Raw genomic sequence first — 12,674 nt, 5'->3', positions numbered from 1 at the left:
CGTTGGCAAAGTTTAGCACCCAAATCAAACACAAAATCAAACACTTAATATAATGATGAGCTAAAATTTCATTAAATGACAAACTTGGCTGTTATCATTTTGGATTAATTCATCTTATGGAATGATGCTCCTTATTTTCTTCTAGTTTATGCTTAACTACCCCTAGTAATGCTACTTCTATAGTGACAACTCTTATACAATTCACAATGTGTTATAGTTGCATTTTGAAATTTTCATTGTTGGGAATGAAAATCTCTTAATCTTTGCAAGTATCCAATTTAATTATTCAATTATTAGACATTCTTCTTTAATTACATGCCATATTTTAATTACTTCATTTGTACTTCAAATGGGGCAAATTTATGCTAGACATCTAATGCCAAGTGTTAGGACCTTTTTTGACGAGTTGTAAGATGTCATAAAGTGGATAAATATGGTAGATTTGGAATGTGCCTCTTTTGTGAGATTCTATGACAAATTATGTTACATTTATGACATGTAAGGTCTAAATTTTAGGGGAGTTACTTTAGAAACTTGATCAACTATCTTAGGTTATATTATTTGTCACATGATGCCTATTCTAAAATGATATGATAAATTGTGTGCCCATGTTGAGTGGGTCAAATCAATATTTTTTGTTGAATAATTGTCTTACTATTTAGTAGATGAGATAGAATCATCATGGGTGGTGTTGGAAATTTGTCACATCCTTGTAAATGTTCTTTTTTAATGTTAATCACTTGTTATCCTAATGTAATTTGGACGAAGGCAACCTAGACTTAGTACTATGACCACACTTGTTATTTTAGATATTTGTAAAGACTTAATTATTGATATAATAGACCTATAACCTTAAATGACTATTTAAAATAGTTATTAAATAATTAGAATTATAAATTTAGTGTTGTCATTTAATCTTTGGCATGGTTACATTTATATATTTATTGGACTAGAACTAGGTACAAACAATTTGATGAAGACAGGAAAAGTGATGCAGATTTATCTCAGGTCCTACAAGATTAATAATCACATGCCATGCATAACCGTGGAAAGATCAAAACAAACAATAATAATAAGCCTACATACCAGGAGAAACACTTTTTTGAAATCTTTATTCTGAACATGGAAGATTAATTTGATACATCTCAAAATTTGAATTCTACAATTCATGCAATCCCTTTTTTAATCAACAACTAACTCTAAGATTGCCTCCTTAACAGAAAGATCAATTCCTATGATACATGCCAAATAACAACAACTCAAACATAAACTAATCAGATCCCAAATTCACTCCTTCAAAGACTCATAAAATAGCACCAGACTATGGAGCTAATTGGCAGTCAACATCCTGATATTCAAAAGTTTGTTTGCATCGTTCTCCCCTTCTTTTAAAATTTTGAACCTCCTGGTTCAAAGTCCAATTACATGAATACACTTGAACAATTTAAGCTCTCCAATTGATTTGGCCAACTTATGGAGTGAACCAATTAGGTTGCTAACTCCCTCACTTCAGGCTCTGCAGAACCTAGGTGGGTGTACCTATTCACCAACCAATTCTCCAAATTGGTGTTTTTTTATAGCAAATTACATACTGTATCTTCTACCTCTAGTGTTTATCTCAAAGTGGCACATGTCTTCAGGATAAATTATCTTACTATTCTGATTGTTTTAACTTCTCCTAATTCTTTTTGATTACTTTTTACTCCTACTCTCTACTTCTATCTCCTATGGTAACTTGAAATAAAGTGAACTGGATTTTGAATAAATATTTAAAAGATCAGTATCTTACTTCCTTTGGGCAATAGAGTCATTCATTTACAAAACTTACGCATAACTCTAAAAGACAATTTTTAAATCCTCCTCTTGATAGATTTGTCAGCTACCCAACCTCCAATGCTATATAACTATATGATATTCTTCACAGTTAGTTTAATTGAATTTAACTTTTCTTTTGAAAGACCAATTAAACAAGACACACCAGTCAGAATGGTTCTCAGAGGTATCTTGATAACCCAACCATGCAACATCACATAATTTCTTCACACAGAGATTTAGAGCAGCAATTATCAATCACAAATAATAATAACAGACAATCGATTTGAAAATAAAAGAACCCACAAGACTTTCGCAAATAAGAGCACTGATTTCTTTGTATTAATATGAAATAAGGTCTTGTTTTTTAAACATAGAAACTGCTTGAAACTTCTCACTCCATCTATCTATCTCTTACTTATATATATCTCTTTAAAATGATTACATTGAGTATTTTATAATATATCAAGGGGTCACACCCCTTGAAAGAAGTCTTTTTTGAAGATAAACTAAAACTTATAATTGATCATCTAGTTAAACATAAATGCACACTAGTTAAAATGTGCCAAATATTTTTCATTGCATCTGGTGTCACAATCATGGATTATGTCTCGAACCTCCACTTCCATCAGCACCATACTTTCTATGTGATCTACCACTTTATCAGCGTCTTTGTCTTCAACAAGTTTCAATACATTCTTGAGTACATGCTGGCATTCACAAACCCAACCCATCTTTTCCTTTTGTTCTCCATCTTTGTTGAGTAGGGGTGATGTTGTTTGACTTGTCATTGAGAAAGTGTGTTCCCTCTGCTTCCAGTTCTTCAAGATACCTTTTATGAGCCTTCATTAGCTTCTCACAATTCTGCACTGCATTGGGATGTGCTTCATCTCCACCTTGTAACTCCTGGAATCACTCCTGCAGTCTTTTATCCAACCTTTCATCCTCTTTGATAACAGTTTGATTTTTATTTTATATATCCAAGTATTTGTCCATCCATGTCATCAAATTAGTAAACCTCTTTTGAATAAGTACCGACATGGTTTCAGGGTAAGTGCGAGAAGTTGTGTTCACTTAATGTGGAAGTTTTAGACTTAGTAAAAAAGTGGAAATCTGGCGGAGTCAATAGGAGACAAATTGAGATCCTGTCTATGCACGAAATCCTGAGCCGAGAACCAAATGGGATCCCATGGGACTTAGGATCGCGAGCCTAGAACTCCAAATGGGATCCTATATTAAAATGAAATGAGATCCCATGTTAAAACGAAACAGGATACCGTGTTGAAATGAAACGAAATCCCATTTCTAATATATAATATTTTTTTAAAAACGAAGTGGGGTTCATTTTTGCCATACAAGATCCCGATTGAAGGAGTGGAGCCCTCCCCAGAAAGTGCTAGCAAGCCGCTTGCAAATCTTCCAGGTACACCCAACACCCCTTTTTTTTCAATAATTCATATTTAAATTAATTTTTTAGTTAAAAAAATTAGATTTTTAGTTTAAAAATTATCTTTTTTGTTAAAAAAAATTGATTTTTAGTTTAATAATTATTTTTTTCAATAGAAAGTATGTTTTTAGTTTTAAAGATTTGTTTTTTAGTTTAAAAATTAGTTAAATTTAGTTTGAATTTTTTTTTTTTAATTATTGATAATGATTTTTTTTTATGAATTGATTAGATTAGGAATTTTTTTAAATGAATAAATTTAATAAAAATGTTGAAAAACTTGAAACTAAACCAAAACCCAAAAACAAATCAAAACCAAAACATTTAATACAAGATCAAAAAAAAAATCAAAATGAAAACCAAAACCAAAAAATTATAACAAAAACGAAGCCTAAACATTGTTAAAATTTACCAAAACGAAAATCAAAACATAGAAATTTAACCTCAACGTAGAAAAACTAAAACCAAAACCTTTTTTTAAAATTAAAAAAAAATGTTGAAAAACCAAAACTTATAGGATCACATACATAACCATTTGACCCATATGACCTAATACATGACCATATAGGAGCACAATGGACTGTACGGGGTCATTTGTAGTCCTAAGGGGTCACGCATGTGTTCTAACACATGTGCGACTGCTTAGGATCACATCATGTCCTAAGGGGTCATATTTGGTCTGAAGGGTTCATGCATGTGTTTTTTAACATGTATGCACATGACCCCTTAGGACCAAATATGACCCGTTTTAACATCTAGTGTATACAACATACCCCCTATGACCACACAGGATCACATCACATCCTAAGGGGCCATATTTAGTCGTAAGGGGTCACCTTAGTCCACCACATATGACCCCTTTTAACATCCTAGTATCCCAAGGGGTCATTGAATATGTGGTCCTAAAGGGTCATGTACACATGTGTTCAACCCCTTATGACAACATATGACCCCATAGGATCAGGCATAGTATCCAAAGGGGTCATGTATGTGGTCCGTGCATGCGTGACCCCTTAGGACCACATACATGACCCCTTAGGACACTATGTACGATCCTATGGGGTCATACATGTACATGGTCCTAAGGGGTTGAACGCATGTGTGACGGGCCTTTAGGACCGCATTATGTTCTAAGGGGTCATATATGTGATCCTAAGGGGTCACGCATGTGTTAGAACACATGTGTGACCCCTTAGGACCACATATGAGCCCTTTTAACATCCTAGTAGTTGGGGTATAGAACACATGCATGACCCCTTAGGACCACATATGAGCCCTTTTAACATCCTAGTAGTTGGGGTATACAGTTATACCCCAACTACTAGGATGCTAAAAGGGCTCATATGTGGTCCTAAGGGGTCACACATGTGTTCTAACTCATGTGTGATCCCTTAGGATCACATATATGACGGTCCCTTAGAACATAATGTGGTCCTAAAGGCCCATCACACATGCACACGTGAACTAACTCATGCATCAACCCCTTCTAGGACCACGTATATGTGTATGACCCCATAGGATCACATAGTTGACCCTAAGGGGTCATATGTGGTCCTAAGGGGTCACACATGTACATTGTAGAACACATGCACGTGTCCCCTTAAGCCATCTCCTACTTTCAAATTCATTCCCCTTTTAAGCCACATGTCCTACAATTTAGTTTGATCCCCTTTCTTGCCACATGTCCAAATTAGGCCTGCATCCCCTTTTAAGCCATGTCTATATTATACCATGAGTTAGAATGTGTGCATGTGTGTGATGGGTCTTTAGGACCACATTGTGTTCTAAGCCTGGCTCATATGTGGTCCTAAGGGGTCACACATGTACATTCTAGAACACGTGTGTGTCCCCTTAAGCCATCTCCTATTTTCAAATTCATTCCCCTTTTAAGCCACATGTGTCCTATAATTTAGTTTGATCCATGTCCATATTATACCATGAGTTAGAAAGCGTGCATGTGTGTGATGAGCCTTTACTAGGACCACATTGTGTTCTAAGGGGTCATATGTGGTCCTAAGGGGTCACACATGTGTTAAAACACTTGTGTGACCCCTTAGGACCACATATGAGCCCTTTTAACATCCTAGTAGTTGGGGTATATTGTATACACTAAGTATAGGATGTTAAAAGGGCTCATATATGGTCCTAAGGGGTCACACATATGTTAGAACACATACATGAGCCCTTAGGATCACATATGACCCCTTAGAACACAATGTGGTCCTAAAGGCCCATCACACACATGCACACGCTCTAACTCACGCGTTCAACCCCTTCTAGGACCATGTACATGTATGACCCCATAGGATCACATGGTGTCCTAAGGGGTCATATTATGTGGTCCTAAGGGGTCATGTATGTACATTAGAACATGTATGCATGTCCCCTTAAGTCATGTCCCATTCCCCTTTTATGCCACATGTCCTAATAAATAGTTTGATTCCCTTTCAAATGCTACATGTTCCAATTAGGCCTGCATCCCCTTAAGACATGTACATCTAGTTTAAACACATGTGTCCAGTCCCTTAGGACCATATATATATATATATAGAACACATGTGTGACCCCTTAGGACCACATATGAGCCCTTTTAACATCCTAGTAGTTGGGGTATATTGTATACACTAAGTATAGGATGTTAAAAGGGCTCATATATGGTCCTAAGGGGTCACACATGTGTTAGAACACATAAATGACCCCTTAGGATCACATATGACCCCTTAGAACACAATGTGGTCATGAAGGCCCATCACACACATGCACGTGCTCTAACTCACACGTTCAACCCCTTCTAGGACCATGTACATGTATGACCCCATAGGATCACATGGTGTCCTAAGGGGTCATATTATGTGGTCCTAAGGGGTCATGTATGTACATTAGAACATGTATGCGTGTCCCCTTAAGTCATGTCCCATTCCCCTTTTAAGCCACATGTCCTAATAAATAGTTTGATCCCCTTAAGACATATATATATATATATATATATATATATATATATATATATATATATATGACGGTCCCTTAGGACACAATGCCACCTTTTTAACATTGTGGTATACATGTACCCCTTTTGACCCAGCTTGACCACATAAGATCTCATATTGTGTCCTAATTGTATGACCATCCCTTTTTAAGTCATGCGTCTTAAATGATTAATTACAAGATTTGTAGATGTTAAATTTAAAATTCCTATTCTAAGTACATGAAATTAACTAATTTCGACCATACCCCTCTTAACATACTAGGACCTATTAACTATATATATTATTAAATGCCATATATTAAATAGCATAGTAGGTCCTATTAACTATATATGAAATTAAGTAATTACTATCAAATTAAATTTAATTACGACCATGTCCCCTTAAGACACATGTAATTAAGAAATGCACGTGTCTTAAGGGGATGGTCGTAATTATTTATTTAAAATGATCCCCTTAAGCCACATGTGTGTCCTATTTAAAGTAACTTCTTCCCCTTAAGCCACATACATCCTATAATTTAGGCCTATCCCCTTAAGCCACATACATCCTAATTAGGCCCCATCATCTTAAGCCACATACATCCTAATTAGGCCAATCCCTTTAAGACATGTGTCTTAAATGATTAATTACAAAATTTGTAGATGCTAAATTTGAAATTCCTATTCTAAGTACATGAAATTAACTAATTACAACCATGTACCCCTTTTAACATATATTATTATGACCATACCCCTTAAGCCACATGTGTCTCCTGTTTAAAGTTTCTTCCCCTTAAGCCACATACATCCTAATTAGGCCTATCCCCTTAAGCCACATACATCCTAATTTGGCCTATCCCCTTAAGCCACATGTCCTAGTTAGGCCAATCCCTTTAAGTCACGTGTCTTAAATGATTAATTATAAAATTTGTAGATGCTAAATTTAATTACGACCTGTTTAGGCCTATCCCCTTAAGCCAAAATTGTCCTATTTCTAGTTTGATGCCCTTAAGCCACATGTCCTAGTTAGGCCAATCCCCTTAAGTCATGTGTGTTACAATGATTAATAACAAAAAATTCATAGATGTTAAATTTTAAATTCTTATACATGATCATATGTAAAAACATGTTATTGATTTCATGTACACATGTATGTATGTGTAAATTTTTTATCATTTATCTATCTATAGAGCTTGTATACATATGTAATGTATATGTAGATTGGACATGTTTTAGTTTTAAAAGTTAGATTTTAAATTTTTATTTGATTTGTAATTAAATGTATGTACTCTCTCTCTCTCTCTCTCTCCCCCGCCCCCCACACACACACACACACTCTGCCCCCCCCCCCCCCCCACACACACACACACACTCACTCTCTCTCTCTCTCTCTCACACACACACACACACACACTCACTCACTCACTCACTCTCTCTCTCTCTCTCTCTCTCTCTCTCTCTCTCTCTCTCTCTCACACACACACACACACACACACACACATGCAAAGCTTAGATTACATACATATCCTCACATGGATGAGTTTGATATAGAAGATTTGCTTAATATAGTAGGGGCTCAACCCCCCCTCCCCCAGATGACCCTGCCCATGGTGCACCACCTCCACCCCCACCCCCTCCTCCACCTCCACTCAAGCATCAACCTCCACCTCCTGGTTTTGCTAAGGCTTGATTACGAGCCACTATTGATGAGAATGTTATTTTCATATAGGGGAAAGTTAATGAGATCCTTAGAGAACCACATATATCCCTACACATGCAGCGTTTTGCATCGAAGATGCAAAAAATTATTGACGCAGTTAGGTCTATAGATGTAGAGCTCGTTTCACATCGAGAATGGAGAGAGGAGAGACGCCATTTTTATTCTGATGGCCTCTCCTATAGGCATTTTTTGGAATTAAGAATATACAAATCTCACTTTGTTCCATATTTTTCAAATCCCATCATAGGTGAACCCATTCTGCCAAACAAATCCCGCATATCAATGGGGTGGTGTAGACATTGGGGCATGGCCGATAATTTTTAGGATCCATGGCCGATGGTATTTGACACCCCACCACATGCCAACTTAGAGTGCCCTTTATACTTCTTGAGAAAATTATATGCAGAGTTTGTTTTGTGTTTAAAGCCCAATTATTTTGATATTAGAGTATTCTAGGGTGTTGGTGGTGGCATGCCACAAGATAGGTTGGGGGCACGTATTGACCCCAACAGACCTGCCCATCGCCAAGCCATTGTTGCTCCTATTCCTACTATACCTATGACTGTTCATCAACTTCTTGTTATCTCCACATTGGACTCATTGACCACACTCACTGGTAGCCTTAGTCAGTAGACATCTGATTTCATGGACCATGGCCACATTGACACTGAAGGAGATCTACTAGGAGGTGAGGATGATGTTGACATGATTACAACCATTCCATGTACATCAGCACCTCATTTTTGTATGAGTTGCCATCGACTATGCTATGGGCCTTGTGATGGTCCAGACCTTGCTTCGAGTTCACATCATGGTCCATCCTCTTCAGCTGCATGGGGAGCATCCACTTATCATGATAATATTGGTTCATATGTCGATTTTCTTTGTGCCGATGATCATCCCATAGATCATGATTCACTTTGTAAACAGGTATGGGGAGATTGTACATACATATAGTTTGCTACATATATTTAAATTTAAATCTATATAGATCTCTCTATCTATATGTCTTCACTATTTACACATGTATATCTCCAGCCCATGTTTGGGGCCACTATAACGCCGACTTCCACATCGGATTGTCCACCTGCCAATGTAGTGAGTGCAACTCCTCTAGCATCAGTTGTTGCGGATGAGCAGAGAGATTTTGTACGGTGACAATCTATCTTAATTTATATATATCTAGAGATTTAATTAATTTTGTTCATCAAACTTACATGATATTTTAAATAAATTTAAACATGTAATTAATTTAATATGTAGATTTAATTAATTTTGTTGTACAAGTGGACATGGCCATTAGGATGAGTTTACATTTAGATGGGCTATATGATCATCCTGACCCGCTTGTTAGTTTTCTGTAGACATTGTTTGTATTTAAGGTATTTAATGTTGATTTAAATTTAAAAATAAATTTAATACAAGTTTCATAGTTTTTATTTTAAAATTCAATTAATTTGTATATATATGTATTAAATATATATGTACGTGCGTGCATATAATTGAAACCCAACTCTTTTTTAAATACCTTGTAGGATCTTGTTGATAGTGGAGCTTTGTTGATGTCACCCAGGATACATTGCGTAGAGGAGATGATCTGAGTTAGGTATGTGTATGAACATTTTATCTCTAGTTCAAATTGAACATTTTAAATATAAATTTAATTTAAATTTTTATTTTAAATCATTGATCAATCTATATATATGTGTATGTACTATATAGCATGAGATAGCAGTGGCATCGACTACCCCTATAGTACCTAGAGATGCAGAGCCCTCAATGGAGTCTAGAGGAGATGAGCCTACTCATGTACACGTATGTGCTACTGAACTTATAATTGAAATTTTTAAATTGTTTTTAAATATATATATATATAACTACACATGAACTACGTAGTTGTCACAAACTTTCATTTTTGTCTTACAGAGCGGATCTTCTCCTCATTCTCGTCCGCATGGCTTGAAGAGGAATCTAGAATGATTTAGGGCTTGTCGTCTTCATTTTAGGGGCTATATATATATATATATATATATATATATATATATATATATATATATATATATATATATATATATATATATATATATATATATATATATATATATATATATATATATATATATATATATATGGATAGATTTGTTACATGTACATATCTTTCATACAGTTTACTGACATTTGATCATTCCATCCCATGGGACTTGTGCACACTTTGATTATATATTTCATTTTGAGCATGGACTTGATACATGCATGTGTACATGGACTTGTTTATTTTGCACACACTTTGATTATATTTCATGTTGACCACATGTGGACTTGTTTCATCACACATAGACTTGATATACATATGCACGTGTACATGTGATATATATGTTTTATGTTCGAACTTCTAGTACACATACATACATGTTTCATGGACATTATATTTATGTATATTTATTTATTTATAATCACTTGGAGCTATGTTTTTCATGACATATGTGTGCAATGTTAAAAATGATTGACATACATATGTATATTAAATTTATACACAATTTAATTTAAATCTATATATGTATGTGTACGTGTACTAAAAATAAATAAGTACATTAAAAATAAATGAAGCTTGCAATTGTTTAACTAGAGATAAAATAAATAAATACATTAAAAATCAATGAAGCTTGCAATTGTACACATATACACATGAGCAATTGATATTTATAAAAATAACACACTTGTACACATGTATACATTAATAATAAATGTTGCAATTTTGATATTTTTAAAAATAATACATGTACACACAATGTAGACATTAAAAATAATTTCAAAACAATTGATACTTTTTAAAATAACACATGTACACATATGTACTAAAATCTTATATAAAAAAGTTTAATCTATGCATCTCTTGAATATAATAAAAGTTTGATCCACATCTCAAATTTAAAAGTTTCAAGATCCACACATCTTAAATCTATATATTAAAGAACTCAATATTCTAAAATATAAAGTATTATATAAGTTTGATCTAATCTAAGACATTAAAAGCAGTTTCAAAAGTGATCTAGATAAATTAGATATTCGTAGTTTCAGAAGCGATCTAGATAAATTAGATCTCCATAGTTAAAAGCAGTTACAAGATCTCCATAGTTAGAATTAAATTATTAAATGTATGTATATTAAAATTAATTCAATTTCTTGAGGTCAAGTGTAGTACCCCTCCTCGATTAGCCTCTTTTGTATGTTTTGAGTTACTTCAGTGACTGTTCTATGGAACATTATTGTATATTGATTCAGATATTATGCAATGTTATTTCATGCTTTATCTGGATTTATGATATATGATTTTATGCAATATCTCACTGCTTATGGATAATGTTATTTTATGGATCTTTATCATGGGCTGACACGTTTCCCTTATATTGCGATGCATTATTTATATGTTGCGTGCTTGCAAGTGTATTGGGATGCGAGGGGATGATTTTCCTTCATTCACTCTGGTGAGATAGGAACGTCACGATTATCCTTCATCGGTGTGCGTGTCATGTATATATATATATATAGGTCTATATGCACATGTGGATCTTTGGTGCAGGACATTGTAGGTACTAGTACCGGGTAGGTACGGGGTATTGACTCCACCTAGTTTCGTAGGTCTGAGCATGCCTTATATATCCAATGGGAGTGGAGGAGATAGTTGTTGTACCCTAGCTTGACTGCAGTTACACTCGAGTGAGTGTTGTCAATCGGTTGTCTTTCCCGTCTGGCTAGTATGAGAGTCATAGTGCCTTGGTTTGGTCATTTGAGAGTCGTCATTTGATCTGTCTTGGTTTTGCGTGTTTCCATTTATTTAAATGGTTATTTAATTTAAATGGATGATGCTATCTTGTGTTGGCATAATCATTGAATTAATATGCTCTGTGATTATTGATTTATTTAAATTAATGATTGCTAGATTAAATGGTTAAATGGCTTAATTTATTGTGTAAAGTTGCATTGATATTTTTGTGAAATAAATAAATTGCCTAGCCATTTAAAAAGGTTAAATGCTTATGTTGAAGAAAGTATTTATGGAAAAAGAAATAAATAAAAGCTTTCCTTTTTATTTTTCCATTTGGTCTTTTTAATTTAATCATTAGGAAAGAATTATTCCCATTGAAATCTGATTGCCTTTTAGTTTTAAAAATATTTAAATTTGATTGGATGAAATGACTTTAACCTAGAAGCTTAGGTTAAAAGATATTTTTGGGAATCCACTCTAGGGATTCACGGTAGGAAAAGAAGAGGAATTTTGAGAGAAGAAAATAATTCTGGAAAACTTCCTGGAGGAGCTGGAAATTCGACCTGGTTATAGGACTGGACTTTCTTCATCTCTTTGCTTGCTATTTGCTTCAAGGTTGGAGGATCCCTTCTTGTTTTGAATTTGTTTTTGAAATTTTCAGTTTGCTTCCTGTGTGGAAATTTATGCAATCTTCCTGTAGATGTTTGTGGAATAATTGGACTAGAAGAAATAGTGTTTATTATTGTTGGTTTTGTGAAATCTATATCACATGTTTGCATTTAGGAGGGAAATGGTTCATTTCTCTATCTGTTGTGTGTTTGATCTTGAAAATCAATTTCTTGTTTTACCTCTTCTATTTGGAATGAATGAACTAGATTTAGCTTGTTGTGTGCTTTTTAGTTTCATGATGCATAGATTGGGGGTTATTGTGGGTCTATATTTCATCTTTTACCTTGCTGGTAAATAT

The sequence above is a fragment of the Cryptomeria japonica genome, chromosome 11, assembly GCF_030272615.1.
Source record: "Cryptomeria japonica chromosome 11, Sugi_1.0, whole genome shotgun sequence".
Lineage (NCBI taxonomy): Eukaryota > Viridiplantae > Streptophyta > Pinopsida > Cupressales > Cupressaceae > Cryptomeria > Cryptomeria japonica.
Note: the sequence above shows the minus strand (reverse complement) of the source record.